Source organism: Pristis pectinata, chromosome 14, assembly GCF_009764475.1.
Source record: "Pristis pectinata isolate sPriPec2 chromosome 14, sPriPec2.1.pri, whole genome shotgun sequence".
NCBI classification, from domain to species: domain Eukaryota; kingdom Metazoa; phylum Chordata; class Chondrichthyes; order Rhinopristiformes; family Pristidae; genus Pristis; species Pristis pectinata.
Genome location: NC_067418.1, coordinates 25,280,862 through 25,307,094, shown reverse-complemented (window position 1 = coordinate 25,307,094; position 26,233 = coordinate 25,280,862). Strand labels below are relative to the sequence as shown.

General features: G+C 39.8%; 1 protein-coding gene across 8 annotated transcripts in view; it reads left to right on the top strand.

Moving 5' to 3' along the window:
* Positions 1 to 26,233, top strand: part of LOC127577661 (serine/threonine-protein kinase BRSK2) — a 773,538-nt gene that overhangs the window by 52,263 nt on the left and 695,042 nt on the right. The window contains exon 2 of one of the 8 annotated variants that reach the window (XM_052029040.1): positions 16,676 to 16,803. The exons of the other annotated variants lie outside the window; for them this stretch is intronic. The gene's annotated coding sequence lies outside the window, so the exon portion shown is untranslated. The remainder of the gene's footprint in view (positions 1 to 16,675; positions 16,804 to 26,233) is intronic. 8 annotated transcript variants of the gene reach the window in all.

Genomic DNA, 26,233 nt, shown 5'->3' with positions numbered 1-26,233 from the left:
TACATCTTGTAAAAAGCAAATCAAAAGGAAAACCAAACTCTTTGCAATATTACTGTCATGTTAAATCCCCAGATGACCTTCTGATTACTTATCCACACCATTATCCAGATCGCTTAGCTCAGCTTTATAGTATCACTGGACTCCACCTTCCTTCAGCTCATTATTCATGTCCATTATCTCTCAACCTGACCAGTTCAATGTTTCCCAGATGGCCTGAACTCTGGCACATTCAACATCCTGCTGCCCAAGTCCCAGTAGCGCACCTACTGAGAATCAGACTAGTTTTAGATCCTTTCATAGCTTCACCCTCCCCAGCTCTGTAACTTGCTTCAGCTCAATAACACCTTGGGATCTCTGTACATTTCAACATTATTGATTTTAATTGTTCCACCATTGGTGTCGATGCCCCAGACATCTAGATAAGTACTTGCTTCGCCTAAGCATTGAAGGCTACAGCCAATGCAGGAAGATGGGATTAATATGGATGGTGCCCACTGGGCGGCATGTTTCAGGGTCTAATGCAAAATTTTTAGCAAAGCAGTCTCAACCGTTACACTACTTGTACAAGTGAATTTTTGAAGCAGTGCCTGGTGGTGGTGAGTGCATCATCAATTGATTGTTTTAATTGGCCTTTTCCTACCATTATCTGTTGCTGCTCTCCTTCCTGTAGATTCCACTTGCTTTTGAATTTGACAGCTGAGTTTGTCTTTATTATACTAGGTAGTGGTTGGAAGAAGCTGTCAAAATCATGTAACGCTTCCAATGCATTAGGTCATTGTGTGGTGCTCCACAATTATGGAAAAGAGTGGGATGGTTTTAGAAAAAATATATTTTGTACATTATAAGAAAATGTCATGGAGATGGTCAGGAAATACTTCAGTGAATTTTGGAGCAAAGACTGAACAAAGTTTGAATTTTTAAGCAGAGAGTATCAGATTGCAAAAGTGTGAATGATAAAGGTTTTAAGGTTTAATCTAGTGATTGAGGTTTATAAATAAGTGACTTTGGTTTAATCTAGTTATTGAGGTTTATAAATAAGTGACTTTTAACATGGATGTTATTTCGCTGTTAGTTTGGTGTTTGATCCTATTCACTTATTTTTGTTTAGGTTTTTATGTGTTCTCATCCTGATGACTGACTTTCTTTAAATATCCTTTTTTTCCCCCCCACTTTGAGCTTTGTCCACTTTGCTTAATCTAAAATTGAAAGTCTTTGAATGTCTGAAGTATCACTTTTAGTGCTTTGACTTACAGAAACCTATTTATCTGTAGAGCTTTTTGGCAACTATTTTGACAGTTAATCTTGTTTCATTTATTGTTTGCTTATTAACTTCAATTGTTATTTTAGTCCAATAAGTAATGTATTAAATATTCAAATGCCATCCTTCAGGCCTTCTACTTGCTACTGTCTGCATTTCTCCTTTTAATGCCTTCATCAACATCATTTGTAAATAGTGTGAACAGCAGGATGATCCCTGGACACTCTGGCCACAGCTGTCCAATTAGGATTTCACAATTGATCACTGCTGTTTTATTTCCTACTATTCAGCCAATTTATTACCCAATTTACAACCATTAGTTTTATTCCCAAAGTGCTTTCTTTTGTGGCCATAGCATATTGTGAGATATCTTTTTCAAATGATTCCATGAATGAAGATCCATGATATCAACTGCTTCCTTGGAAGTTATGTAAATTTGTTTGATGTTATTTCCTAAAGTGCTCAGTCCATTCTGAGGTTCTCTGTCTCCCACCTCTTCTCCCTGGCTCCTGCCCTCACCAAACCATTTGTCTATTAACCTCCTTTTGGACAGAAGGCACATCCCCATCAGTGACATCAGTAGAAAGGCCAAGGAGGCAGAAGAGCTGATTCTAGGTTTTTTCTATCATCAGCAAAATTGATTATTTTGAACAAGAGTGGTAAAGGAACTTCTGGTTTGTAAATTAATCATTTATTAACATTATTAAAACAAAAAATATTCTCAAACGTTTCTTCCTCTAGGCAAACACAGCTTTGTTGACCAGTATAGGCACTTGTACTTATAAATATAACAGCTCTTTTGGAATGTTTTGGCTGACATTTCATGACTATCCTGCCTTACTTTTCCAAGAAATCTGGGCCTTGTAGCTACTGAATGCAATCATGCACCCGTTTCCACTCTTTTTTTTTCAGTTTTCTAATTTCTCTGAGATTGGACTCACTGTATGAAATTCCAGTTTTTGGAAAGGCGCTAATCCTGTTTTTACCACTGGGAGATGAATGATGTAAAATGAATATTTTTTCTAAATAACAAATCAAATGTGCTGTTTAAGAGCTAAAAGTGTGAGAAATAAGCAGATCTCACAGTACCCGAGAAGAAGTAAGTTTGATTCACATTTTCACTTTATTTTGGCAAATCCATTGGAAGCTACCAATATCAATTACTTTAATGCATTCCAGAAGTCTCAATCTAAAGTCACTTTTTAAATATACAAATTCTTGGAGTTTTGTAATCAGGGAACCAATTCAAATTTTTAATAACAATCTCTAGAATAGTCTCATTAAATGCATTCAGATTAGTTACTGGGTTTATAATAGTGTTGTAGTTATCACTGAACAAGTAATTCAGAGGCCTGTGGTAATCCAGTAACTTTGAAAGGTTCCAATCCCAGCACTGCTGTTAGACGATTTAATTTCAGTTTTCTGTGGCTATGTGGTTATTTTGTACCATTTGGAATATCTCATACCGTTTTGGAAAACTCACTTATGTTTCAATAATGGTTACTTTTGTGAGAGTACAGCACCTCCATGCCATTCCACTTCTCTGCATAGCTGTATGATGAGGACTACTTTCGATTTCCATCATTACAACTGTCATAGGTGGTCCCTTGGGATTGAGGATGACTTGCATCCATTCTGTCTCCGTGGGCTCTGAATGATTGAGTGCAATGTGAGACCTATGGACTTTCAACATGTGAGGCAGGAGGAGCTTAGTGGAGACGGTAGGTAAGTTGGGAGGTAGTATACTCTTCCTGTCATTGATGCTAGACTTCCATGTGCTCTCAGCAGTTGGCTCGAGGTTCTCTGTGCCATTCCAAATGTCGCTGCTCCATTTTCAGCCATCCATGGGCCAGGTATTCCCTTGGGTAATATTCCAGATTTTGAGCACATCTTTGAATGTTTTCCTCTGACCACCTTGTAATTTCCTTCTGAGATGAAATAGGGTGTCTGCTTTGGTAGTGGTGGTGTTGGATAAGCTAATGATGAGGCATGCCCGTGCCCTTGATGTTGGGGTAGTTAACCTGAGAGAAGATGCTGACTTTGGTCTGCTTATCCTTTCAATGGATTTGGAGGATTTTGCAGAGAACGTGTTAGTGATATCTTTCCAGTATTTGAAGTGCCTGATGGAGGTAATGCATGTTACAGAAATATACAGAAAGTTTTGTGTCAGGTTTCAGTCTTAAACTTCAAACATCCTTTTACACAGATGATCAAAGGCTGAGCTGGTACAGTGAAAGTAGTGGTGAATTTCACCATCAATGTTTGCCTTTTCTGAGATAGGAAAGGTTGTAAGATAAGGTCATTATTATCAGAAGGGAATGTTGTACTGTGGGGTCTGGTGGTTGGAGGATGTGCATCTTGCGAATGTTGAGTTCAAGGCCCGTCCTGTTGTAGGCTTCGGTGAACAAGTTGACAATTATGTGGCGCTTAGTCTCTGCATGCTGCAGCTTATCTACAGGGGTTTAGATGATCTTTGTTCTGGAGTGGAGGTGACATAGGTTTGACATTTTAACATGTTACCCATTAATTCTGTCAATTAGCGCAACACCAGCTGGAAGCTTGTTGGAGGTGACATGTAGTATTGCAAGAAGAAAGATTGAGGAAGTGTTGGGGCGTTGATGGACTTTGCTTGACACTGGTCTGCACTGGATCTGTTATGGATCATGGCTTGCATTCCCATTCCACCATGAGGCAGATGCAAGATGAAGACAAATTTCTGTGGGCAGCTGAAGTTGAGGCGGGTGCTGCTCCCTTCATTTCTTTCGTATTCACAAGGTGTAGATCATGTCCATTGTGCCTCCAATTATGGAATCCACACTGTGATTCAAGGGGCAGCTCTTTGGTCACCGGGAGGAGCATGAGGAGGACCTTGACAAAGACTTCCGTCGTGGCAGACAGAAGGGAGGTTCTCTGTAGTTGCAGTTTGATTTTTCAACTTCCCTGAAATGGTCATGATTTTGGTGCTTCTGAGCTCCCCTGGTATATCCTCCTGTTCTTAGATGTGGGTGATGAAGTTGTGGATTTGTGGCTGAAGTTCCTCACTGCCGAGTTTTCAAATTTCAGCAGAAATACCATCTGGTACTGGCATTTAATTTTTAGTTCACATATAGTCTTCTTGGTCAGGGATTGCTACAAGGCTGGATTGAATAGATCACTATGAGTCAAGGATAGAGTTTTGATTGGGGAGATCTTAATGTTCTTTCTCGTGGATGTTGTCTGCCTCTGTATCCTTGATAAGTTCCCTTCAGTTCTTGGTTCTCAGTAGGTTGAGGCCTTTGGTGTTTGGGTTTTAAGTGATGCTGATGGTGCTGAATAATCTGTGCATGTTGTTGCTGTCAGTGAGTTGCTGGGCTTCCTGCTTTCTTTGCACCCACTATCTTTACATCATGGGTTTTCAGCCTCTACAGCTGCTTCTTTCTCTTTTGAGGCTTGGTGGAGCTTCCATTCTAGGAACCCCTTGCATTTGTGGGTAATTTGCTCTTAGATCTTCTGATCATTCTCTCAAACCAGTCGTGGTTCTGGTAGAGAAGCCAACGGCATCTGTGGAAGGGCAACATTCACCTAAAGACGCTAGCAAACATTTGCTGCAAGAAAATGAATGCAGTCAAATACTGAACAGCACAATTTTTGAAGTCAGCCTTTGCTCAGTTGTAATACTCTCCTTTGAGTTATTTGATTATAGCTTCAAGTTGCACTCTGGAGATTTTAACGCACCCGGACCTTTATATCGAATGAGTGCTACCAGTTGACATTTTTGGGGGGGGGGGGTGACTTTAAATTTGGGTCATGTTTGCTTCCTCTTGGAACAAAGAGGTCCCTTGGCACTTTATGAAGATGAGCACGTGTTTCTCCAATTGATCAAACCCAAGTTCAAGTTACTTTATTGTCATTCATCCATGCTATAAAAACATGGCAGAACGAAATGTCGTTTCCGCCAGACTCTCACAACAGAGGACATACGTAGAACAGAAGACATACAATAAACACAAGGAAAAACAAAAAAATCAAAAAAAAAATAGTGCAAGTACAAATAGTGCAAAAAACGGTATATACAAAATACAAATTTAATGCAGAGTTAGTGCAAAACCGAGTTAGACAAGAGAAATACAAGCTCAGTGTGTTGTACTCATTGTATAAACATGTTCAGCAGCAGCCAAAGTTCTTGTACGCCGTTGTGCAAACCAGAGCTTTTGACACGGCATTTGTCTACCAGGGTATTCAGGAGCCTGACAGCCTCGGGGGGAGAAAGCTCTTGAGCAATCTAGTAGTTCTGGCCCGGATGCTCCGGTACTGCTTGCCAGACGGCAGTGGGACAAATAGGTCATGGGAGAGATGAGAAGGGTCATCTATAGTTCTATAAACCTTGCGTGTACATCGTGTATTGTAAATATCCAAAATGGAGGGAAGAGGTACTCCAATGATCTTTTTCGCTGTACTCGCAATTCTCTGCAAAGACTTACGGTCAGAGATGTTACAGTTACCATACCAGGCAGAGATGCAGCTAGTCAGGACACTCTCAATGGTACCCCTGTAGAATGTAGTGAGGGTGGGGGAGGGCAGGTTTGCTCTTATTAGCCGCCGTAAAAAGTGGAGGCGCTGCTGTGCCTTCTTGGTGAGGGAAGAGATGTTAGTTCACCGGGACAGGTTGTCTGCTACATGTATTCCCAAGAACTTATAACAGCTGACTCTCTGTACAATGATACAATTGATGCACAGGGGTAAGTGGTCAGCCTGAGTCTTTCTAAAATCCACAATCATCTCCCTTGTTTTGTCCACGTTCAAGGAGAGATTGTTGACTGAGCACCAATCCGCCAGCCTCGCCGCCTCCTCTCTGTAAGCTGTTTCATCGTTCCCGCTGATGAGGCCCACCGCTGTTGTATCATCAGCAAACTTGATGATATGGTTGGAGCTTGAGTTGGCAGAACAGTCATGGGTCAGCAGCGTGAACAGCAGTGGACTGAGCACGCAGCCCTGGGGGGCTCCAGTGCTCAGCCTGGTGATTTTTGAGATGGTATTTCCAATATGAACTGACTGTGGCCTTTCAGAGAGGAAGTCCAGAATCAAATTGCAGGTGGAGGTGCTAAGGCCCAGTAGGTGCAGCTTCCTTATGAGGTTCTGTGGGATGATAGTATTAAAAGCGGAGCTGAAGTCTATAAAGAGCATTCTAACATAAGTGTCCTTTTGATCTAGGTGGGACAAAGCCAGATGGAGGGCACTGCACCCAATATTGAAGCTTCAACAAATAGCATGAAAACAGTTTTCAATGGATGAAAGTAAAATAAAAACAGCAGATGCTAGACATCTGAAATAAAAATACAAAATGCTGAATTTGCTCAGCAGGTCAGTTAGCATCATTGGAAAGAGAAGCAGAGTTAATGTTTCATATTGAAGATCCTGTGTCAGAACTGGGAAAGGAAGAAAACAAGTTTGGTTTGAGATGCAAAGAAGGTGGGGAAGGCATTGATAGGACAAAAGGAACATGTTGAGGCTGTGATTGCTATAGTGATAAGCTTTTGATGAGGCCATTTGGCTGATAGGTTAATGATGGAAGTTGGAGAGTGATGGGGGGGGAAAAAAAATAAAAGGAGCATGTAAATTCTATGGAATGCAGGTGAAAGCTGTAGGAAATGTCCAGCAGACCAGGCAATGCACATGGAGAGAAAAATACTGAGTTAATTTTGCAGATGGCTAACCTACAGTAGAACAAGCCAGTTGCGATACAAGCACAGAAAGCATTGCCTGAAATTATAGCCTTCCGGACTCCATATCAAATTCAGCAAAGTGCCCAGACAGCTTACATTGGGTTCATTTGAAGAATGCAAGAAGCCACAGGCAGGTCCGAGTGGGGTGGAGAATTGAAGTAACAGGCAATTGCAAGTTTGGGAATATAAGTGGTCTGCAAAGTGCTCACCTGCATTTGTGGTTTTGCAAAGTAGATTGCAGATACAGATTCCAGTTGATAGATCCAGCAGATCTTTTCTTAGTCACTTACTGGTATTTGTGGAACTCTCCTGTGTGTAATATAATTGTTGTATTTCCTGCAATGCAGTCGTGACTAAAATTACAAAAATAGTGCTCTATTAGCTGCAGAGCACTTTCAGATATCCTGAGGTGGTGAAAGCCCCTATATAAGCTAAGTCTTTCCTGTCTTTAAGAGAGCTAAAATCTAACATTTTTTAAAATATTAAGCCTTCCAGGAAAAAAGTCAATCATTGTGTCAATCTTTTAAGAGTTGTTTTGAAATTGAATAGTATTCTTTCCTGCACACATACCAACTGCCAGCATTGTTGAGATTCAGTCCACATGTTAACATTTGCAAACAGGAACGAGCATTGTTATTTGGCTCCATTCTCCTCAGTGCTGCTCCTGTGAGCATCTTGTTAATGATGCAAGTGATCACAGTCGCTGCTTACTGTCGGTAACAATTTCTATCATGATAGCAGTTTGCAACTATGGCTGCAATAGTGGGAACCATTTAGATGATCAACAACCATCAGGTAGGAGCCAGTGCCATTAGGAAAGAAGGAAGAAGAAAATGGATGAAAATGAAAGAAAGGAGGGAAGGATAAAATTGGCAGCAATGAAGGGCAAGGAAAGGAGCACAAGTTGAATAGATTTGGAGGGGGGAAAGGGTGGAAATGAGAAACTAAGTGATGCTTTAGGTGGGGAAATGAAAGACAATGCTGTGCATTTGTGTGCGAGAGAATTGGAAGGGAAAAACCCACGTGCTGGAAAGGGTAAAAGAATGCCAGTGTGAACTGAGCTGCTTTGAGGAAAAAGTGCCAGGTAGATGAGTGGGGAAGTTACATTTGAAACTGTATTGGAGGAGATGAAGTGCTTTTAATTCAAATGTAGTACTTATTTAAATTACAAAATTTGAGAGATTATTTCTTTGACTGCAGTCTACTTTATCTTGAAATACAAATGAAGTCACATTGTCAATGCTCACAACTTGTGTTCATGTAACTGCTGCTTTTTTTCCCCCCCAAATGTCAAAGGCTTGTTATTGCGATAAATTGTCAATACACTGGGAACTGTAAGGTTTGTGCAAACATTTTGAAACAAGGTTGGGTGAGTTGATTGTGGTTTTTAAGATCATCCTCATTTGAGCGACAATTTGAGGTACTCATTTTCCTGATGTGGCCTGTTACACCTGGGGTTCCTGTATATCAAATACCCACACAATCCGATGAACTTCTGAAGATACTGGACGTGAATGCCAAATTTAAGAATGAATGGTGAATCCAGGTGTATTTGTTATCCCTTTTGATGTAGAGCTGTTTCTTTGAAATCAAACAAACAATAAATAACTTTTTGCACCTCAAAGCAATGACCATGGTTTCTAATATTTTGTAATTTGCTTCATTATCTGGTTTTCAAGAATTGGCAATGTGCACCTTTGCAGAGTCATTTGCTTTCAACCCATTCATCTGTTTCCTATAGCTTGGGCTCCTACAATATACAGTGTAGTGCAGGTCTTCCTTTTAAAACTCAGCTGTTTGGGAAAAAAAACATTGAATTTGTACGTATTGAAAATAATTGTAGCTATGAGGATGTAATGTTGAAAAATTAAAGAATATTGTTCACATAAGAATGGTTTATTTTTCAAAATCAGCTGTAAAGTAGGAAATCTGCAAACATCAGTAGCAATGACAAATGTTGCCAACAAATGGTACAGTTGCCTGATGGACATTAATTATGAGTTGTACACTAATTCTGATGCTAATCTTTCCACCCAACTAATTTTACTAAATTTTCCCTCCTGATAATTTTCTTGTCTTTCTCACTTTTCCCCTATGTATTGCTGACCTCCAGGTAATAATTACTCCTACAGCAGAATTTAAATGAATAGTATATTGGATGGATTGAAGATTATATATTTTACTAATGATGTCAAGGATCGAGACCTTACCGATACTAAACCTGTTCCTGCACCCCTTTCTTATAACTTACTGTTTAATCTATTTCTAAGATTTGATGTGGGGATGTATTTTAATCACTATAAGTAACATTTTCTATATCTCTCACTGATGCATTTTCCAAAAAAACCTCTCTATTCAAATATATTTAATCTTGTATCTGTTCTCCCCCTCTATTCTTGGCCCCTGACTCATTGAAATCAGTCTATTTCCAGCTATTCTGTCTGAACATTTCATTATTTCAATTGCCTTTAATTTCCTCTGTTCTAACAAAAACAGCTTTAGACCTGTATTGAGAAGGAATAGGCACTTCTTTTTATGAGCTAAATAACTGAAAAATGAATCTCAAATTCAAGCTGGCAAGAATTTGTACCTCTTTGTAATGTTTCTTGTTTCCCAGTTTGGTATTCATATACTGTTCTCATTGTTTCATTTCCAATTTACCAAGTTCAGAAAGATTTGGTGCATTCTGACATTGAATTGTGAGGTCCATGTGCTGCTAAAGTTTAACCATTCAATTCTGTAAACCTAACCAGAACCGATCACTAGTTAGCTTTCTCAGCTAGGTCCACCTAAATTATTAGACCTAAGTGTTATATGGAGCTAAAGGTTATAGGGTTTGGTCTAACTATTTAGGTTTCATTTATTACAGCCTGGAATAGTGTAGGCCTTCTTGGATGGTATTGCACAGAAGAATTAAATTGGTTGCAATCTCTCATTGCCAGATGCATTTCCTTGGAACCAGCACTGACCATACTTACCTCCACCTTATGATTCCTGTATTAAGGACTGGTTTAAATAATTTCCAGGGACCATTTATAATCTGCTGGACAAATAGTTAAGTCAAGTGGCTTTAGTTTAATATTTGGTGTGAAGAGCTGAACCTCCAACTGTCCAGTAATTAGTTGTCAATCTAGATTATGGAATTCTGACCTGCAGTGGGGCATAATTCCAGGAAAAAAAATCAAATTTAATTATTTATGGAAACTTGATTGAATAGGTTAAAGTTGTGAGAAGGTAGAGTGTCCACATTGTGAATTGAAAACATTTTGGTGTTTTTTGCAGTGTGAATATTTAAATTTACAAATCCATTGAGTTGTGTCCTCCCTTTTTAAATGACTGAACCATTAAAGGTGCCTAGTTATTTGGTAGAAGCAGTCCTGACTATCCTGAGCATGTATCTGATGGTCCTGTGACAACATAGTCCCAGAATTCCTTTTGGCCCGTTGGCTGTCTGTAAAAGGAAATTTGCACTCACCTTGTGCAGTTCCTACATTCCTGAGCCAGTGGTCCAGAGCCACCAGTTCAGATGAAGGGCCTTGTCCTGAAACGTTGACTGTCCATTTTCCTCTACAGATGCTGCCTGACCCACTGAGTTCCTCCAGCATTTTGTTTGTACCACCTGTATCAGTTGTGGCAATGTCCCCTGTAAGATAAGATATCTTCATTAGTCACATGTACATCAAAACGCAGTGAAATACACTTTTTTGCGTGGTGATTTGGGGGGCAGCCCACAAGTGTTGCCACGCTTCTGGCGCCAACATAGCATACCCACAACTTCCTAACCTGTATGTCTTTGGAATGTGGGAGGAAACCAGAGCACCCAGAGGAAACCTTCCACATCCTAAGTCCTAAATGTGGGTGAGGCTAGGACAGGACGTATCTAAATGTACAGTGTAAACTGTCAATTAACCAAGGCACATTGCCTCCAGGTTAGATGTCAAAACAATGTTGTTGATTTTTTTCTGACATTGGGTCCATTCAAAATTTACTTTAGAAAAACTGCATTCGAACTGCAAATTCTAACTTTCTTCAAAAACAGTATGCAAACTTCATTTCAAAACTTTTAAATACACTCAAGCAACTAAATGAGCTGTTACTTACTGATGTCCCTCATTGCCATACCCCACTATTCAAATCAATGAAGATGTTATTCCTCTCGACCTAGTACATGATGTTTGTGCAGATTCCCTGCTGTAAGAGGCAAGAATTGCTGCAGCTTTGGACTCTTCCTGTACATTGGGCTTTGCAGAGGGTCCATGGTCACAGCTGTTGAGAACACACTTGCCCGTTAGCTAACTGCAACTCAGCACATCAATGTTTGTGTGAACATGTATGGAAATATGGAAGCTGCTCTCATTTATGCTGAATAATATCAGTGAACATTGTCAATTTGAGATTTTCCTGCAAAATCCAGGCAATTATAATGAGTATGATTCGTGTAGATCCAGATCAATGACTCAAAGTAATGTGACAGCTTATGTTTTCTCCCTTGCCATCCAATATGAGTCCCTGTGCCAACACTGCCAGCATTAAGCAGCATCGGTAGGGTTTGAGAGAAAAAAAACTGTACAAAACTAATCATTGCTTGCTCGGACTGGAATTTACAGCCTTAATTCTTTGTGCTGGAGCCATAGCAAATCCCAATCACAAAAACTGGCTTAAATCACAGTCCTTTTTCCAAAAGGCTTGTGTTTTGCTTGATCATTCTGCGAAGTGGTCACCTTGTAGCTATTATGTTCACAGGTTTTGCAGTGCTTTGAAATGTCCTGAGTTAACGCAGGAGTGATGTGAATGGGAAGTGGAGGTGCTGTTGCTGTCGCATGTAATGTTGCTTAGGTGGCTAACTATTTCATTTTTGAGATCAGCACATGAATGGGCCTGTGTCAAATAAATGATGCAAAAAACAAACCTTATCACTTTCAGAGTACCAGAGAGCATTCTGTGCCTTTTTATGGAAAAGGAGTCAGTCCTGTGTTGGCATGTTTCTTTTGTATTAATTTCAGCCTATCTAACAGTCCACCCATTATGGACGTATTGAGTTGGGTTTTAAGGTAATGTAGATTAAATCTTCCTAGAAGTTTCATGATAAGCCTCAGAATGGAGAGTGCTATTACTGAGCTTTGTTATGGCATGCAGTATTTTTATAAGGAAGACATGATTTGACAAATTTCTCACAGATGGGATTTCGCTGCAGTGAGATGGTGAGGTTTTCTTTTGTTAATCTGAGGATTCCTGGGCATTCTGGATGACAGTGTATCATATTGATTTTTCTGGAAGATAAAGATCTAGGTGATGCCATTATTCCTGTCTGAATGCCTTCTGGTTCCCTGACATATTTAACTCTGTGCAGGCAGTCACTTTGCTATAATGCAATGCATTAGAGACTTAGGCCTCTTATAATATCTAGGTAGCTCTGCTGTGCATTTTCTTAGAAATAAAAATGGTAGCTCCAGTTTCAACCCTGCTGATTTCACAGGATAGGTTGGTGGACTTCTTAAAATCTGCTCTGGGTACTTTTTTTTTACTTTGTGAACTGTTGTTGTCTCTTTGTCTCTTTAACCATAATCCCAAAGTTAAATGTTGTAGATGTTGGAAATCTAAAAGAAAACTGAAAATGCTGGGAATACTCAACAGGCTATGAGGGTGAAACAAAGTTAACATTTCAGGTCAATCAACGGCTGTTCATCAGAATTCATTAATCTTAAATGTTAACTTTATTTCCTTCCCTTCAGATGCTACTTGACCTGCAGTGTATTATGTGCCTTTTCTATGTTGTGGAGTTATTAGCATGGAGTTTTACTGATTCAGGGCAGACATCCACTAAAGCCAGGCAAAGAATTCATGAATATATTTAAATCAGGGGGCTAATTATGATCCTGACATGATTTGATCTGCCACTGAAATCTGGTGGGCTTGCTGTCTCAGAACATAGAAGCAGGCTGCTGAGCTGCATTGATCTGGATTACTCTCGTGGAGTTGTTTGACGGGCAATGGTGGAGAAGTATGAATTGCTTTCAGATCTCTGCAGCCTCTTCTAACATGGTCTGCTCTATGCTGGGTCAGGTGGGTGTTGCTTGCCCAGAACTGTACACTCAACTCTTCACCTCTGGCTTTTCCAGTCTGCTGCTGGGGTTCTATTCTGAAAGCCTGATGTGCATTTGAACTTCCCCTTTGACCTTAACCATCTTCCAGCATCTGCAATCTTTCTTGTGTCTCCATTTTGCTGCTCCACTGCAAAGTCTCTTTGAGGTATGTCTACGCTGAAGAAGTTTTCCTCTTCTCTTCAGGAGTTCTGTGAGAGCCTCTCTCATTGCTCCCCCTCCATAATCTCTGCTGGTCCACTAGCTATCTCCCCTCTTTCTTTCCAGACCCGATGAAGGGTCTTGACCCCGAACGTTGACCTGTCTGTTTCCCTTCATAGATGATGCCGATGCCTGACCTGCTGAGTTCCTCCAGCATTTTGTGTTGCTCTCATCAGCACTGCAGTTGCTTAACAATTGGCAGCAGTGCCTGGCTTTCCTTGTGTGTGCAATGAGGTCCTGAGGACATTCTCGCTGTTCTTAAGAGCAGCTATTTTCTACCTCCCCTTGCTTGCTTGACTGGGACTTCCAAGGAAGGGACTGGCAATGTCGGATGCTTTGTTGCAATTGGAAAGAAGGGTGAGGCAGAAGCTGAGATGGTGACATACCTGTGAAATGTTAATTGGGCTTGACAGTTGAAATTGCTTGGGCCACACTCCAAGGAACTTGTATGGGCTTTCCATCACCCTGGTTTGTATCCGGATTAAAAATCGGGACTACTTTCGTCCAGTGAACAATCTGTAGGGTTTGTAAAGCTGAATCACGCAACTATCTGTATTTTTACTTTTTGAGCATTTTTTAATATAATGTCTACAGAGCTAGTTTCTAGATATTCTCTTCGAAGTTAGAACAATTGTCGCGACTATAACTTGTACCTTATTGGCAGTGGCAATGAAAAGCTTAGACTGTTAACACTCACTTCAAAGAGCTGGGAAAACATTGTGCCTTGCAACAGAGACCCACAATTTTACATGTTATGCGTACCCATGTTGTTTTCTCCTCTATGTTCATGTGAAGATCTGCATTTACTGGACATTCCTAACTGTCCTTGAGAACATTGTGATGAATCATCATTTGAACTGCTGCAGTCTGGGGTGAAGATATTCCCACAGTGCTCGTTGGAAGGGTCCTGCCTGCACCAGTGAGGCATTGAGTACCTCCTCTGCTTTATTCTTTCAGTTAATGTTGCCAGTGGAGTTTGAGAAATAGCTTCTCTTTACAAAAGTAAATGGGTGCTACCTCGGTGAGATCTACCTGACGTGAGGTTGGTGAGCAATAATGAGCAAGAATTTCCAAATCCAGATTGTGTCTGATTTATGTTATAGAGTAACTTGTATATTGTCAGGCCTGTTTGAACAAGTTTGAAGACTCACTGCTTGCTTTATTGAAGACAGTCTTGTACGTTTATCTCTAAGGAGTCTGAGAATTGGCACTGACTGACCCTGTGCAGGAGGCTTCTTTCCCCACAACTTTACAACAGCCTACAGTACATTGTTTCTCAGTTATAAGAAGCTTGATCTGTTAAACGCAAAATGTGAATAAATCTCAAAAAAAGAGTATAACAAAGTAATTTGGCATTATATATTTTCTTCTGCAGAGATAGCTTGCAACTTTCCAGACATACATGTTCCACAGATTGAGAAGCCCTACTTTGGGTGGGTGGTATCACAGATTTGTGAATCACGTTAAAGAAGCTTTGATATGTTGCTGCAGTGATGTGTACTGATAGCAGAGGGTGGTATTCTGGTTCAGAAGCCTGAAATGCAACATTGTTAAACAGTACATTGTCCTGAGCAACTCTTACAGCAACATTTAGTGGTAAGGCTGCAACTATTTTCATTTGTACCAGACATGATTCCAGCAGTGAAGAGCTTTCACTCTGATTCCCATTGATGGCAGATTTATTAGGCCTGTCAAACACTGAAGCTAAGGCAGTTACTGTCACCTCGCCTTCAGAATTCAGCTCCTTTTTCGCATTTGGGCCAAGGCTCAAATGAGGTTTGGAGCTGCATGGTCCTGAAGGAGCCAAACTGAATATGGGTGAGCAAGTTATTGGAGCGTGCCTCTTTCTAAAGACGATGTGGTAGTAACTGCCTTGATATTAAGCATTTGACCAACTGTGGCATCGAATCCCTCACCCTAGAAGTCATTGGCAGGGAGAGGGGAGGGGTGATGGTGCTAAAGCTACTCTATGGTGAAAATCTTGTAGAAAGATACATGTAGTTACTGAACCTCAACTTCCGTTATGGTGCTTATGATCAAGACAAGACGAACAAAGCAGTAATTAGCTGGATGGATTTCTTTTTTTTTGTGTATGTGGATACAGATCTGGGCAATCTTCCACATTGTCAGGTCGCACGAGGACTGCAGGTGGAACAATTTGGCCAGAGGTACTGCTGGTTCCTGAACACATCCAGCACTACAGCCAGGTTGTTGTCAGGATCCTTAAGCTTTGATATCAGAAAATGAATGAAATCGGCTGAAACCTGGATTCTGCAATGCTGAGGATGTCAGGGAGGCAAGTTGGATGACCAACTGGGCACTTCTGGCTGAAGATGTTTGCAAATACTTTGGCCTTGTCTTTTGCTGTCCTGTTGAGTTCTGCCATCAGTGAGGGTTTTTGTAGTGCCACCTTCTCCCATTACTTGTTTAATTGTCCATCACCATTCATGCCTCGATTTGGCAATTCTGCAGCTTTTTAATCTGATCCAGTGTTGTATAATTGCTCAGCAATGTCTGTGGCATGCTGTTTACACTGTTTAGCAAGCATGTAGTCCTGTATTGTAATTTTACCAGTTTGGCACCTTGTTTACAGGTCCACCTGGTGCTGCTCCTGGCATGCTTGTCAGTACTCATTGAAGTGAAAGGCTGGCTAGCATTTAAATGATGCCTTTTAGAGCCTCTGCTTGCTCCAGAATTTTACAGCCAATGAAATACTTTCTGAAATTTAGAATTTGTTATAAGAAACCTAATAACCCTATGCATATCCAATTCCTACAATCAGCAAAACAATATTTTTTTTTGTAATGTTGATTAAGCAAAAATATTAGCCAAGACTTTGGGGATAACTCATCTTGCTCTTCAAGGCAATGCCATAATTTTTTTGTTGATGTTCACCAAAGGGAGCAAATGGGTCCTGAATTTAATATTTCATCCAAAAGGTGTCGCCTCCTATGGTGCAGCACTCCTTTAGTATTTCATTGTGCTGTCAGTCTGGATCTATCTGTCCATGTCTTTGGAAATGGATTTGAACTCAGTCTTCTGTGGTGACAGTGCCAGCAACCTGGTCATGGGCAGTATTGAACCAGAGTTGGTCCTCTGGCTTGATAGTGGTGGTGGATTGAGGGATATGTACTCTCTTCATATTGAGGTACACAGTGCGATTATTTTGAAATCCTGCCTGCCATTGTGAGTTTTTTTTTTGTTTTGTAGCTATATAATTGCAGTCTGGATGTCTCCCTGTCCTTTTCTCTTACTCTCTCATTTCATGTTCCACCTGTCCACTTTCCTCCAGTTTTCTTGATTTTCATATTCCTGCAGGGTCCCCATTCCATTTCTCAGCCACTAACTAGTGCATGATCCTCTCATACTACGTCAGATGAATAACTAACATTTTATTAATCCTGTTTCAACAGGAGCTAATCCACTGGATCTCACTTCGTAATCTCTGGCAATCCATATTACCTTCAGTGATCGTGCAGTGAATTGGCAGTAGTTCCAGCATTCCATCTCTTGAAGATTTACAGATTATGACACACTGAAGGTGTGGACACGGTGACGGGGGGTGGGGGGGAGGGGGGGGCACAAAATTCTGCAGATGCTGGAATTTGGAGCAATACACATAAAGTGCTGGAGGAACCCAGCTGGTCAGGCAGTAGCTATGGAGGGAAATAAACATTTGATGTTTTGGGCTGAGACCCTTCTTCAGGACTGGAAAGGAAGAGGGCAGAAGCCAGAATAAGAAGGCGGGGGAAGGGGGAGGAGCACATGCAGGCAGGTGAGAGGTGAGTTCAGGTGATAGGCGAGTCCAGGTGAGAGTGAGGAAGTAAAGGGTTAAGAAATTGTGACTGTACATATAAATAATGAAAAAATACCACGCAAGCAAACACCTGACTCAGGACTAGGTGGTAATTACTGTGTCTGGAACTTGATTGCAAGCCAGTTACACTAAACAATAAGGGTGATGGCTGTGTTAAACAGTAAGTGTGAGGTTTGTCCTAAACAATGAGTGTGATACCTGTCTTTGAATCTCTTGATTGTAAATCAATTATACTGAACGATGAGTGCAAGTTCTTTCTTTGAATCTCAGGAGCCTGATTAAAACTTGTGGAGCCGCATTGTTTAAGTGTGTGACAAGGACCGTATAAATTGATGTCTGCCCCTCTGTATTGTGGAGACCTCTGATAAAGACCACATGAGAGTCAGGAGAATTCTCCCTGGCAGTATACTGCTAATAAATGTGTTTTAACAGAATTAATCTGTGGCACTGTGTGGTTTTGCAGCAGGCAGGAGTGGGAACTTAAAATTGGGATAATAAGAGGGGGAAGGTAGGTGGGTGGGAAAGGAGTGGGGAAGATGTAATAAGCTGAGAGGTGATAGGTAGATGAGGCAAAGGGCTGAAGGAGGAGGAATCTGGTAGGAGAAGGCGGTGGGGGGCACGGGGATTTGTCACTGAACAAGGAGCCATGAAAAGAGCCACAAAACCAGTCAATGATACAAAACCTTGCCATGCTCCTGAAGTGCAAAATAGATGTTTTTAGTTAATTGACCTTGTCTGTTCATAATTTAAAACTGACCGTTTAGAAAATTTATTTAACTGCATAAAATTTAAATAATTTTGTGATTTTCAGTTTTGGAAGAAATAACTTCATAGTTGACCAATTTGCCCATTTTCATTCTCTCTCAGAAACTGGAGTAGCTGTACAGATCAGCTGAAGAATTTAGCTAAGTTAGTCAAGGCCAGCAAATTATTTTCCTTGTGATCATTGCAACTTTGTCCTAGATTCTCATTTGCACTGATTGGTCACATCTTCCAGGATTTTCTTTTAGTCATGCATTTGATTTCTTTGAGTTTTTTTGTAGGGCAGGTTTTATTTTAAATCAGTCTTTCAATTTTGGAGAAAGTATGCCAAGAGCTGTATGTCCTCCAGATTTATATAGGAATGAGATGAACTGTATTTTGGCTCATTTCTGTGACAGGTTATTTGCATAATTTGTATTGTAGTAGTTAGTACCTTCCCAGTTTACTAGGCTTCTGAAGGAAATTTCTAATTTAAGTATGCATGATTGGATGGCCTAAAATTTAACTGACAGCTACATTGTTCAAATTAGTTACTAGCCTTTGAAATGATTGTCATGGCCATGGTGTAAATCCTCAATGCTAACTTCTGTGAATGTAGTGATGTGAAGAAAAAATGGTATTGATGGATGCTTTGAGACATTGGCTATAATTTCAGTACTTGTACATGTTTTAGTTGGGATATGAGATGAAATGACATCTTGTGATAAATTCTATGTAAGAATGTTTTGGGGTAAAAAAAACAGGCAGCATGCTTGTATTTTGGCATGAGTTCACCACTCTGTACTAAATTGGGGAAATGGCATTTTAAACTAGTGGAATGCAAATTTCTTGTCTGGTATTGATTTCTAATTCTTGGTCCTGTTGCTATCAGGAAGTGGCAAGGGAGCATAAATGACAGAAAGTGTTATCCCTGAATGTTTGTGCCATTTGCTAGCAGTTTATTAATAAGGTGCTGGGACCAGATTCACCAAATGGGACTTCAAAGTTGAAATTTAGTTAGCAAAATTCAACTACCTCCTGTCCAAGCACACAGCAGGATCTTTGAAGTGATTTAACGTTTTAAAGAGTCAGAAGTAGTAACAAATCATATTTTACGTTTCACTGAACATTATATATGGAATATTGTAAACTTGGGAACTGTAATCTAAATGTTTATAGAATAACTGTGAATTTAACCAAGTGGATTCTGTATATTAAAACTCCAATCGAGGGTTCCTTGTTGTAATCTGAATTGTGTTTCTTTACCAGTACTTAAGCACATGGAATACTTAACTGCAAATTACTTTTAGAATTTAAGTTCCAGAAATGTATAGCTGACATGCCAATATAATTTGAAATTATGTTTACTTTAATTATATCACATAAGTATATGGCAATGTAAGGCTGCACTTACTGTATACTTTTTGAGGCAGACTTTTTATTTACAGCATTCTTTGTTGGTTCTGACCTTTTGGTCACCCTTGTTGAAGCATACAATAATTTCTCAGATACCTTATTGCCAGATCTGATTTTTTTTAAATTGATCTCTTTTGAATCATTACTTAGTTTTTCAGCATAATAAAGTATTACACTAATTTTTCAGGATTGTGTGTATGCCACATCAGATGTGTTTTATAGGCCAACCTTTGAAGCAAAGAAAATATCAAGAAAGTCTAGTTCAGAATTTGTTCATGAGAATGCTTAAGCTAAGAGGATAAAATTCTGATTTAGTGATGATCTGAGGGCTAATTGTGGATGCAGGGGAATATGTTGGCAGTTCTGGTCACTTAGTAACAAATATTTTATTACCCCTGAGAGGTGCAGACACAAGCAATTAAGGATTGTGGATATCAGCAATTTATGTTATGAGAAAATGTTAATTGAGTTAATCTTGTATACCAAAGAAAATTTGATATTGTTTTTGGTGATTCAATCAAAGCTTTAAAGAATATAAGGAAAGTTGACCCAGGCAAATTATTTATTATGGGAACGTGTTAAACTGGGTTAACACTTCTTTTTAAAAAAAAAATAAAATTAGATGGGAATAAGAATTGGGTAGAAATATTCATCCAAAGAAACTGAATTCTGCAAGAAGTCACCAAGGGGGACCAATGAAGCAGACAGTATAAGCGGATTCAAAAGGCAATTAAGTGTGTTTGTGCTGGGAGAAGGGATTGAGGGATAAATATTGTGAACAATTACTTCTTCAAGTATTCACAAGGGAAGACCAGAACAATTTGCTCTCCCCCAAAAAATACAAGGCAAAATTCATACTTCAATATAAATCCTAGACAAGCTAAAAGGGCTTAACACAAATAAATCCCTGGAGATGGACAGTATTTGAGAAAGCAAAGATATTGGTGAAATGTTGAGTGTGCTGACGAGTGCTGGGGAGGCACTAGCAAAATTTAAAGCAGGTTAACATACAAAAAGATTAAGTAGACACAGATCTTTTTGCCTTTTGATTCTTTTGTGATGAAGATAAAAAAGCTGACATCATTTAAGTAACGCTTACATCTGTCAGCGGAGTAGCATTTTCAATGAATAGAGTAATTATGAACATTTTATGATCATGTCAGAATGGATTGCTGGACCTAATCTTCAGTGGAAGTTCTAAAATGGAGTATTCTGCAGCACACTTAACTCCTGTAGATTGTAAATAAATTTAGTTCTTACGATAAAGATCTCTCATTTCAAAAAAAGTGTGTGCTTGTTTTTTAAATTTAAAAAGTAGCATAATTTCAAAAGCTTGTCAGCAAATGAAGGAAGCAATAGGCTGTGAGTACAGTTAACTCTGTAATGCAGTTTATTTGTTATTTTCATATGATTATGTCCAAGTATTTTTTTTGTTGTCTTGAAAACATTTTTGGAACATAGACTCAGTTGATTCAGGAAAATCTATATTTTCTTGGAACCCATGGTGTGGAATAGGAAACTTGGAGCAAGGCTTAAGTGTGCCTTCACTTTAAATATCTGAAAATCTTGATATAAATGACCCATTTGTTTTTGAATGAAAACTTTGGTAATTTTCTTTTCTACTTGATTTGGTTAAATGAAGAATGTTTGCCTTCATTTTCATGCCTGATCATTAGTGGAATTGCAGACACATTCTGAGCAAATTGATGTTATAGAACTATTCTTCATAGGTACTCTGTGTTATATTCTATCAAAAGTATGGTGTGTCATAAATGATTCATCCTTTTTTCCTTTGCAGTGTGGTCCTTGTGTAATAAATGGTACACCATGCTCGTCTAATATTGATAATGCTGTTTGTTCATTTTTTTTAATGTAAAATTATCTCTTTTTGCCTGCCTGCCTTTGAGCACAAGGGATTATTGTGTGCTCCCACCAGAATATCTCTTCACAGCTATTGTCTGACCTGCAAAGTATGTCCAGTATCTCTTGTGTACTCTCCTGGCTCTGTGTGCTCTCTAATCATTTACATTTTAACTGTGGAAATGGAGTGCTGGGCACGATTGTCCCTTGATGTCTCCAGGACAATGGTTTACATAGGGTGGATGTGTAGATGGTGATACCTCTTATGGAAGAATCTAGAGCTGATGGTCTCTGTTTAACGATGAGGCACATTTTTCCCTGAGAAAATTGTGAGTCCTTTGAACTCAAAGGGCAGTGAAAAGTTAATACAGGTCGATGGTATTGTGGAGTTGTGATTGCAATCAATGTAAGAACATAAGAAATAGGAGCAGGAGTAGGCCGTCTGGCCGATCGAGCCTGCTTCGCTATTCAATAAGATCATAGCTGATCTGGCTGTGGACTCAGATCCACCTACTTGCCTTTACCCCATAACCCTTAATTCCCCCACTATGCAAATATCTATCTAACTGTGTCTTAAACATATTTAATGAGGTAGCCTCTATTGCTTCCCTGGGCAGAGAATTCCACAAATTCGCTGCTGTTTGGGGAAAGCAATTTCTCCTCATCTCCATCCTAAATCTATTCCCCTGAACCTTGAGGCCATGTCCCCCAGTCCTAGTTTCACCTTCCAGTAGAAATAACCTTCCTCCCTCTATCTTACCTATCGCTTTCATAATTTTATGTTTCTATAAGATCTCATCTCATTCTTCTGAATTCCAGCGAGTATAGTCCCAGACAACTCAACCTCTTCTCACAGACTAACCCCCTCATTTCCAGAATCAGCCTGGTGAACCTCCTCTGCATTGCTTCCAAAGCCAGTATATCTTTCCTCAAGTAAGGAGATCAGACTGCATACAGTACTCCAGGTGCATCCTTGCCAGTATGCTGCACAGTTGCAGCAAAACCTCACTGCTCTTAAATTCAATCCCTGTAGCAATGAAGGCCAACATTCCATTTGCCTTGACAATCTGTTGCACCTGCAAACCAACCTTTTGCGATTCATGCACAAGCATTCCCAAGTTCCTCTGCACAACAGCACGCTGCAATCTTTCACCATTTAAATAATAATCTGAACTTCTATTTTTCCTTCCAAAGTGGATGACCTCACATTTACCAGCATTGTACTCCATCTGCTAGACCCTTGCCCACTCACTTAATCTATCTTTCTCTCTCTGCAGACTCTCCACATCCTCTGCATAATTTGCTTTTCCACTCAATTTAGTGTCATCAGCAAACTTAGAAACGCTACACTCAGTCCCCTCTTCCAAATCGTTAATATATATCGTGAACAGTTGCAGGCCCAGCACCGACCCCTGCGGCACCCAACTCACCACTGATTTGCCAACCAGAGAAACACCCATTTATCCCAACTCTCTGCCTTCTATTGGTTGACCAATCCTCTATCCATGCTAATGCATTACCCCCAACTCCATGCATCCTTATGTCTTTTATGCAGCACCTTATTGAACACCTTCTGGAAGTCCAAGTATACAACATCCACTTGTTTCCCTCTATCCACTGCACTCATTATATTCTCAAGGAACTCCAGTAAATTTGTCAAACAGGACCTGCCCTTCCTGAATCCATGCTGTATCTGCTTGATGGAACCACCTCTATCCAGATGTCTTGCTATTTCTTCCTTAATGATAGCTTCAAGCATTTTCCCGACTACAGACATTAAGCTGCCTTTTGCCTGCATCCTTTTTAAAAATGTGGCGTGTCTTCCAATCTGCTGGGACCTGCCCAGAGTCCAGGGAATTTTGGTAAGTCATCACAAGTGCGTGTACTATAACTTCCACCATTTCTTTCAGTACCTTGGGATGCGTCACATCAGGGCCAAGGGACTTGTCTACCTTTAGGCACACTAGTTTGCTCATCACTCCCTCTTTAGTGACAGTGAATGTATAAAGGTCCTCACCACCCCCCCCCCCCCCCCCCCAACAAACACACACACATCCATAACATCTCTATTTGGCATGTTAGAAGTGTCTTCCACCATGAAGATCAACACAAAATAGTCGTTCAAGACTTCGGCCATTTCCACATTACCCAGTATTAATCCCCCTTCTCATCTTCCAAGTGACCTACGTTCACCTTAGCCACCCTTTTCCACTTTATATAATTATAAGAACTTTTACTATCTGTTCTTGTATTTTGTGCTAGTTTACTTTCATAATCTATATTCCCTTATTGCTTGCTTAATCATTTTTTGTTGCTTTTTAAAGCTTTCCCAATCTTCCAGTTTCCCATTATCTTGGCAACTTTGTATGGATGAGCTTTTAGCTTGATGTCTTCTTTTATTTCCTTAGTTATCCAAGGCTGGCTCTCCCCACCCTTACTGTCCTTTTAACTGGAATATACTTTTGTTGAGCACCGTGAAAAATCTCTTTGAAAGTCTTCCACTGTTCCTCAACTGTCCCACCATATAGCCTGTGTTTTCATTCTATGCTAGCTAGCCCCTCCCTCATCCCATTTGTAGCCTCCCTTGTTTAGGCATAATACACTGGTTTTAGATCGAACTATTGCACCCTCCATTTGTATGAGAAATTCAATCATACTATGATAACTCTTTCCAAGAGGATCCCTAACTACAAGATCGTTAATTTTACCTGTCTCATTGCATAGGACCAGATCTAAGATGGCATTTTCCCTCAAAGGTTCACTAACATGCTGTTCAAGAAAGCTATCATGGATGCATTCTATGAAGTCCTCCTCAAGACTGCCTTGACCAACTTGATTCGCCCGATCTATGTGGAAGTTAAAGTTCCCCATGACAACTGCCATTCCATTCTTACATGCATCAAATACTTCTTGGTTTATTGCCTGTGCCACTGTAACATTATTATTCGGTGGTTTATAGACCACTCTCACCAGTGATATTTACTGTTTACTACTCCTAATCCCTACTTAGATGGACTCAACATTCTGCTCCCTAGATCTTGTATCGTCTCTCACTATTGCTCTGATCTTATTTTTAATTAAGAGTGCTACCCCACCTCCCTTGCCTTCCTGCCTATCCTTCCATATTACCTGATACCCTTGGCTATTTAATTCCCACTCATCTCCACCCTGCAACCACGTTTCTCTAATGGCCACTAAGTCATACCCCTTTGTATTGATTTGTGCCATAAGTTCACTGACCTTGTTTCGAATACTACGGACGTTCAGATAAAGTGCCCTTACATTCATTGTCTTTTTTAGAATCTAGTAACCTTTGTGTCCTTTGTGTTTGACTTTTCTGTACTTCACTCTTACTCTTTTCTAACTTTTGCTCTGATCTCTGCTTTGCTTCCCTCTGTCTTTCTGCATGGATTCCTGCAGACTGATCAGTCTGACATTTTATTCTTGTGTTCAGCTTAACTTGTTTACTCTACATTCCCATGATCTTATTCATGATCTTATTAAATGATAAAGCAGAGTGATCCACTCCAATGTGAACATACAGATTAGGAGCAGGAGTTCAGCTAGTGCAGCTATGGGTGAGACCAGCTGCAGTAGAAATGGAGCATTTGTGTATTCTATTAGAGGATGGAAAGGAGGGACTTAAGAAATTGAGAGGGAACCCAAGGCACAAAGAGACTTCTGATTGAAGTAACAAGGGCTAGCAATTTTTGGGAAAACCACAAATGGGATTTTGTGGTGGAGAAGATAAAATTTCCTTCGCAGAGGAAACACAGAACAGTAACTTACGGGACTTGCCTGGAAACAGTAAAATGAGATCATAACTGAAAATAACTAAGTTAAACCACAAAACATGTTTAAATCAAAAATTATCTACCTGATTTTTTTTTTCGGATAGCAGCCTTTGCAGTTTCACTTAAGGTAGTTATTAACTTCTGTATTTGATACTTTTGCATTTGCAAAAGCGTTTCTGTGTTGTTAAATAAAAGTACTGCCACTCATTCAAAGGAGTTGGTTGTACTATACCAGCAGATCATTGTTAATTTTGCTTTCTATTTGTGTGCTCCCATAATATGATATTTGTACGAAGATGTGAAAAATCTTCCATTTGAGGATGCTTTAATACAAAGTCATCTGATCATAAATGCAGTGTCTTCCATGTTAATAAACTAAACTTCAAACCCTGCTTGGGATTATCATGCAGAAAAAAAAGTTTGTATGCAGATATTTCAGTGATTAAATTTGTTCTGAATATTATATGGCAGATGAAAGGTCAGAAAGATCAAGATCAAAGTGTTCTGACCTTGTTTAACAACAAAGCATATACTGGTGGAGACAGGAGACTGCAGATGCTGGAAATCTGGAGCAACACACAAAATGCTGGAGGAACTCAGTGGGTCAGGCAGCATCCATGGAGGGAAATGAACAGTCAGTATTTTGGGCAGAGACCCTTCATCAGAGTTTCATCCCAAAACATTGACTATTCATTTCCCTACTGCTGCCTGACCCGCTGAGTTCCTCCAGTATTTTGTGTGTGTTGCTGATGCACATTCTATTATTCTGTACACTTCATACTTAATCTTTGGTTTCTGTGGGGTATATAATTGCAAGAAATAATTTTATAATACAACTGTATACATAATGCAGTTTTATAAAACAAAAAGTGCATCTTGCATGGACACTGCACATGCAGCTTCTGCAAACTGATCAGTCTGACATTTTATTCTTGTGTTCAGTTTAACTTATTTACTCTACATCTTCATTGAGCTCACTCTTGCTCTTGAAAGAATATGATTTTTATGCTATAACATTCTGCACGAAATACTGGAAAGTAATAGAAAAATGTTACCCCAAAATGTGACATCTGATCCACTTGGTAGAGTTTCAGTTGGTCAGTTTCTCCCCTCCCCACCCTTGTCATGTATTTTTTAGATGCTTTCCTTTTGCAGCAGCTACATCCTATCTAGTGATGCCCTGCCTCCATTTAATAGACTGGCTGCATCTATTGTAGAAAGTTCTACAATTAAGTAAAATGTTTGAGACAGTTTCGCGTATCACACTTTTTTTTTGTTTCTGAAAAAGTCCATAAGTGCAAAAACAAAAGCATGTGGCAGATATGTAAATGATAAGGTCTCTT